Source organism: Hibiscus syriacus, unplaced genomic scaffold, assembly GCF_006381635.1.
Source record: "Hibiscus syriacus cultivar Baekdansim isolate YM2019G1 unplaced genomic scaffold, ASM638163v2 tig00110514_pilon, whole genome shotgun sequence".
NCBI classification, from domain to species: domain Eukaryota; kingdom Viridiplantae; phylum Streptophyta; class Magnoliopsida; order Malvales; family Malvaceae; genus Hibiscus; species Hibiscus syriacus.
The window spans coordinates 1,024,391-1,031,912 of NW_024062768.1; the positions used below are offsets into that span (position 1 = coordinate 1,024,391).

At 33.3% G+C, this 7,522-nt stretch overlaps 1 long non-coding RNA gene and 1 pseudogene across 1 annotated transcript; one reads left to right on the forward strand and one right to left on the reverse strand.

Annotated features, from left to right (window-relative positions):
- The first annotated feature begins 498 nt into the window (after nt 1–498).
- On the forward strand, nt 499–5,887 carry LOC120130120. The gene is made up of 3 exons (XR_005516801.1): nt 499–510; nt 579–582; nt 5,752–5,887. It is a non-coding gene; the product is annotated as an uncharacterized LOC120130120 (long non-coding RNA).
- On the reverse strand, nt 1,538–7,267 carry LOC120130119 (annotated as a pseudogene).
- Between the last annotated feature and the right edge of the window lie 255 nt (nt 7,268–7,522).

Genomic DNA, 7,522 nt, shown 5'->3' on the forward strand with positions numbered 1-7,522 from the left:
TAGAACCACTCTCTCCAAAGTGACAAAATAACTTGAAACCATGTCTTAGCTTGAACTTCTCAAGTTAACCTTGTGAAATATGTGCAACTCAAGAAGTTGTTGAGAGTATAAAAGTTTCATCATCTTTCTTACATTCTCCAAATAGGCCTAGATACACCCCTGATTTGATATGATATGTAATGTGATATAAATTTGATTTGTGTAATTATACACGTGAAACTTTTGATTTTGGTTCACTTGTACATATTAAACTTTGACTGTGATTTAATTATACACATTTTACCGAAATAAATTTATCAATTTATTTTTATAGTATAAAAATATAATAATATGTTAAAATGATGTTCACCAATGATGATTTTGGTGATTTCTGAAAATTGAATCAAACTAAAAAAATTTAATATTATTTCGTAAATAAATACACATCAAATTTAACTAAATTTCATGTATAAATTTGAGAATTATATTTTAAAAACGTAAGAGAAGTTTAACAAAAAAAAAAAAATAAGGGTTCATCCCTTTCCGTTGCAACCAAATACCTAGCGCAAGGCTTAGTTGCATGATAAAAAAGTGAGAAGTCTTGTTAAGTGGTCTACCTTAAAAAAAGGAAAACTACGAGATTACTTAAACTAATCTTAATATTAATCTGATCATGACTTGTAAAGTGGGCCAATTGGTTTATCTGGAGTCACAATCCTAACATTAAATTAAGACACATTTCACCGTAACATATAGTCCAGTTGATAATTCATAAACCAGGAATAATTGATTACTGTGTAGTTGCCGACACAATTATTTTTTGTCCATTTCGTGTCGTTTCCTTTGCCATCCTCAAAAACATTTTGGGTTAAAAAATGAGGGAATAGAAGATAATTTACAATCAATAAAATTAAAGATGATTAAGTCAATTCAAAACAGTAAATATTGAATAACAGGATGTAGTAAATATTTCTTAAACTTTAATCATTTTGTTAATATACAAATTTATCCTTCTTAATAAAAATTATAAAAATATTTAAAATTTCAAATATATATAATTGATTTTATAAAATGTATACATAAAAATATTAAATTCTTAGTTTTTTATTCTTTTTCAAAACTCGGAGGTCTCACATAAATTATCAAATCAGGATCTTACCTTTTACGGATTCTTTTAAAGAGTTTTTAAAATCGTAATTTATTTATTTTAAATTAATATTTAATCATATTATCGAAGAGATTCTAGTTTATATTTTTCTAATTCAACTTCAAATTCGCACAACTAAATGCAAAAAATTGTATAATTTACGAAATTTATTCTATTCAATCAGGAATCAAATAATCATTTTATCAAATGTACACGTTTGTCTACAATCTCTCCGAAAGAAAAAAGCAATCTCAAATACAGACACTATAAACCCACATCAAGATAAAAATGTAACTAATTCAATTTCCAATTCGATTTTTCCAGTCACACTAAACAACAAAGCACATAAAACAAATGATAAAAAATGGTGTATACACAACAAATGGAACATACGCCTGTCGGATACAAAGCATTTGTCTTCCCACATGACTGCCAAATTTTGCATTCATCTCTGCCTTGCGCCAGTTTTAAAACCAACTTTGTTCTTCTTGCCCCAAAAGGGAATATAAATAAAAACAAACCCAATCATCCAGGCAATTTTGTAAACTATCCAAAATCCTGCGCTAGGATATTTACAATAGTCGTCTCACACAGACAGTAGCCCATTTAATATTTTACAAAATAGAATCCAAATATCGGTTATGTCGCCTGCGGTTGAACTCTAACAAGCTGCCATACGTTCGATCAGCAACGCCAACGAAGAGCGATTCGGTATCTGGACTGAATGATATTCCAGCAGTCTCACCAAAGAAATCGATTTCTTGGCACTTGATGTACCCAGACTCAATGTCAAACAAATGAACAAAGTCTGCTGGCTCAGCCATGGCGAGAAATCGACCATCCGATGTGAACTTGAGAGCTCTGATTGCTCCCATTCTTCCCTTTAATATAGCAAGGGACTTGGAGAGGTTTCTTATGTCCCACAATCGGCAAGTGGTGTCTTGATTCCCAGTAGCAACAATGTTCCCATCAGGGTGCCAAGCAGAAGCAAAAGAGTAATCCAAATGCCCCTTTAAGGTGGCACTTACCTGCGTTGCACAAATGATATTACACATTATAAACAACTCAAAATGCACCTACTATTTAAATCCACAACAAGAGTGACGTACTTTGCCAGAATTAGCATCGGCAATCAGGCACTCTGCGCTATCTCCTAGGATTGTCACCAACTTGCCATCTGGGCTTACAGAGGTACTCTGTCCACACAAGACAACCAAAGAAGTGACAAGTACAATATCAAATGAAAATACAAATAAAAAGGTGTACACAAATGATCCCGACCTCTTATCAGATCCAACAATTATAAAAAGTTACAAAATAATCATTTGACTATAATATATTATTTTATTGATTCCCCCAACTATTAAAAGTTATTAAATGATCATCTGACTATTAATATATTCTAATATCAGATTTTGTAATATATCTCATTCAAAGTTTAATGTAAAGCTCAAACAAAAGTTATTAGATGATCATCTAACTGTTGATATATAATATGTCAGCAAAAAAAATTCAATGTAAAGCTCAAACAAAAGTTATTAAATGATCATCAAACTATTAATATATTCTAAGATCAGTTAACTTCTTTCCTCTACGAGGAAGAAAGAAAATTAAATAACCTTCAAATTTTTATCATATCTTAGTCTAGAGTTAAATGTCTTACTCAAAGGACCATCAATTTTTTCATTAGAAAAATGATGATTTTAAAACATATAAATGATCATTTTATAACTTTTAATAGTTAAATGAGTCAACAAAACAACACCTATAAACAAGAGACTATTTCATAAATTTTAATAACGGTGAAACTCAATAAAACAATGCGTCAGAGACCATTTGTGTACTTTAATCCAAAAAAAAAACAAATGGAATTCTATAGAAGACTTCTAAAGACTCCGTGCTTACATTCACAGACCATTCAAAGGAGAAGCGGTTAAGGCTTGAAAAGGTTTCAGCATCAAATATTCTGATTTGAGCATCATTATTTGCAGCCATAATTCTCTTTGCACCGCTGTAGAAACAGAAAATTTTCAGTTTCCTTTCAAAAATTGTCCAAAGTTTCAAAGAATATAATGTCTTACCTAGGAGAGCAATACACATCCACCGCATTAGTGATTGCATTATCATCAGTAGTTAATTTTGTGGAGAATGCTACAGCAGGTTGGTTTAGATACTGCAAAAGCAGGGAAGAAGAATACGCAAAACATGAGCCAAATACTAAATATATCGATAGACATCGGTCGAACCAACTAAGACAAACCTTGCAAATAAGCTCCCCGTGAAAGCCACCAGCCACCATTAAATTATCTTTAACTGCCATAGTGCTAATCTGCACCCTGGAGTGTTGCTGAGATAGCAATCCACGACGTTCCTACAAACATCAAAATAAAAAACTTGATTTGAGAGCCCGAGGAACAAGGATAGTAGCAGAAGTCAAAGGAATCATGGCCATATTAACTAACCACGCTGGGAACGATTGGCTTAGCTACATTCAGCACTTCTTTGCCTTTGCGTAGCAGTGATGACCAATGCATTACTGAATAATTTTGCATCAGGTACACATCGTGCTTCGATGTAGCCCACAACAGATTCCTAAGCTGCAGGATAAAATCTAAATTAAACTCCGATACCAACAATCTTACACGTACCAAGAAAAGTACACTGAAACAAAAACATTAAACTAGTGTAGACACATAAAAGTCCGTACTCCTCCCCTTAATCCATTAAAAAAATGGAAAAACAAATTCACAGATAGTGGGTAATGCCTGAGATTTTTGCTACATCAAAAAAGAGAGACCTATGAATGCAATCAAATAAGTTTATGATGTTTTGAATCTGCAAAGGTGGAAAAATGTGAATCCTACGTGAAAACAATTAACCTATCCTCTAGTGACCTTGTTCCATAGAAAAATTCAAAGCCCCAATTCACTTCCCTCAAAACACCCATTAAAGAAATGGGAAATAAAATACACATTAAAGAAAAAAATATAAGCAGTAGAAAATTACAGGAGAACTAATAAAATGACAGAAAGATGAGCACACAATTCAGAGTGGTTCTGTGATCATCATCCCACTTTAGCTACAGATGTATGACACAACACCATTAATTATGAGAACTCTACACCAAAATAATGGTAAAAGATTTAAGACTCCCCGCTGTAACTTAAAAATATGACTCAATACAATGACATGCAAGAGATATAAGATGAATTCACTTTGATCAATATACCAAATGCAATGAAGTGCAAGGCATTCAGATTACCACACAGTGAAGCTGGCCTACCAAGGACCAACTCTTTCTAACATATATAACAGAACGTAACCTGACATCCATTCAATAACCTAAATGAAGTTTTTAGAAAACACCTACAGCTCCAGACCTCTGTTGCTATATTTCTTTTAAGGGAAAAAAAACACACAAAAATACAAAAACAACAATGAGATCACAGCATCTGCATCAATGCAGAAGATTTATACCAATCCAATAAAAACATTTGCTACAGATGTAAAAAAGTCAATTGAAAAGGAAAATTACAAAGCCATTCACAAGAAGTAAGATATCTATAACTTGATTACAGAAGGATCGTGCAAAAGCAAATCTGAGAAAGGGAAACTTAAGCATGCACATGAAGAAAACATCTAAGAATATGGGACAGCAAATCAATCATAGCATTTCAATTGGAATCTCATGCAGATGATATCTGAGAATGGTAAATCAAGTAAATGGAAATTGAATTACGCTTGCAGATTATCCAACAAGGTAATAATGAAGTAACACAGTTAGATAGCTATAAATGCATCTAATAATTTACAAACAATCCAGGAGTATGAAATGCAAATGAACTGTTAATTTGCCCTTATAGTGTGGGAAATATTATTTCTATACTAAAATTAGACTAATCGTTATAGCCTCTTGAATGCTTCCTGTCATACCATAAACGTAATGCCTCTTTACCATGCCAGCGTGATCAGAAGTTACTCCCAACCTGCATTGAAGGCTGAAATAAGATAGAATTGGCATCCTGAATGCTACAGGTTAAATCAATATAATTAACAGTCAGAAGTAGAACATTCCTAACCCACAAAGAACAAAAAATAAACAATATATCCAAATGCAAAGCTAAAATCATAACACCAACAAATGCAAATAAAACCTACACTGAAGGGTAGCAAAAGGGATAAATCAACGCCAATACTTAACAAGTATGATGTTAGATGTCTAAGCACCTTGTTAAGATGAATCTAGTTAAATGTAAAACCTATGGCAATTCTAGACAAAGAGGAAGTAATTCAGAAAATTCATCATCAATATGAGCCTCACAGTTAATGATGCCGAATCAGTGGTGTGTGCAGGTATGGAAGAAAGAACTGTTAGTACATCTTCGTAGTGCATAAATCTGTACATGTTTGTAATGACTACAAATGTAAGGTTCTACGGCCACAAATTGCTAGTAAAATTTCAAAAGCCCCAAAGTCGTACCACAGCCATGAAGCATCAATATCCATTATAATGATGGTACCTCCAAAAAATTGTGCTCTTAATTTTCTTTTTTAATTTGAACATCTGATAGCATATTATAAACTAAAGCATCCTTAAAAAATCAGCACAGAAGTGAAAAACTAAGGTAGTGGAGCTGCAAACTCCATACCTTCCAACAAAGGTTCAGTCACAGAGCCATGACAAATAAAATAGCATGGACAAAATGCTCTGAAACAAAAACAGGACCTGCAAAACTATGAGGCTGGGATATGCAAATAAATTGAAGATCAAACAATATGAAAAGGATGAAAACGTGAACCACCAAGACCAAAGTTTTGATGATGTAAAACCTTAGGAAAGAAGGAAAACACCTATAAATATAAAATTAACACATAAACAAAAAAGGGGAAAAAACTCAAAGATGTCAAATCTAGTAGAGCGCTTTGCACGTTAAAACCACAACGAAAAAGAACCAAAAAAAGGACAGAAAAAGTTGCCTGCAGAATGAAATTAAATTTATATGCGTTCAAAGAATTGAACAATGGCATCTTAAAAATAAAGCAATCCTCTTGAATAGAACTGTCATAAAATATAAATAGTAGAAACGTCAACACAAAGAACACAGTGTGATGCTTAACATAAGATCGAAATTACAGCAAACAGAAGATCAATAGTAAAAATAACCCAAGGTGATCAGCAAATTCTCTACCTGAAAGTGCACGATTGTAGATTTGACGAGCCTTGTGTTAAACTGAAAGTCATAGAAGGCATTTCCCTTCTCTACTTGTAAGAACTCCTGTCAACACAAAATTGATTATTCAACATTTAGAGGAAACTTTTTTGAGACAAATCCACACCGTGGAGACAAAGTCGGCGATTAATATTAATAAAAGCTTTTTTAAAATCATATTCCATGTCAGAAATAAAATTAGCGCTATAGATTTGGCTAGGAAGTCAGAAACTGACCTTTTCCATCCTTTCACTAGAACCACAAAGGCTCTCGTAGTTTATATACTGTTTCAATCTCGACTCGCGATACTTATCCCTAGTGAAATTAAGCCTCTCCCAAGGTATTCCTTGTATATCTTTCCATTTCTTGCTTCCATAGCTGATGTATCAGTTTTTTGCTTATTCTGTTTCCAAGTATATAACAGAAGGTTAAAGAGGTCCTAAAATCTAAATCGAGTAAAGCTTAATCGTGAAAGATTTTTCCTTCAGAAAAACGTACGGGTCAAAATCAGCGGTGTCTCGCAGAGGATCAGGTCCAGCGAAGGAATCGTCATGTTCAAAATCATCGAAGTCGTAAAAGTCATCGACAACGTATTCAAGATCATCGTTTTGGAAGTGTTCCATTATTCTACAGACAGGGAAACAATAGAAGAAAATTTCAGTGGAAAAAAAACAGAGCCAGAAATGCAAATAGTACTTGATCACAACCAAAAGCATGAGGAAGGACTTCAAAATTAACAGGAACAAAAGTTCAGAATGAAAAACACTCAAAATCATGTAAAATAAAACTTACAGAATGCAAAATCATTCAAAAATGTAAAGAAAATTGAAAAGTACGAATGTGAATATTGAGGAAAATACCTCAAAGATCACGAAGAGCTTTAAAAGAGAACAAACGTGAAGAACGTAGAATCTAAGCAGGTTCGTTACTACGAAGATTAAGCAAAAGATCAAAAGAGCATAAAAGAAGAACCTGAGAATCTAAAATTTTTAGAATAGAGGGTTTTGAGAAGAGGCTCTCCTCGTTGCCATACTTATAGCATTAACGGCGAAGACGGGTAGTGTCACAGTGGGCCCAGCGTTTAAAAGAAAATGGAAGGTGTCCGTTCTCAACTGCCTCAATTTTAGTGGCCAAATTTGCTGCGGTTCTCAACAGTGTTTTGGTACTGATACTAATTAATTAACGC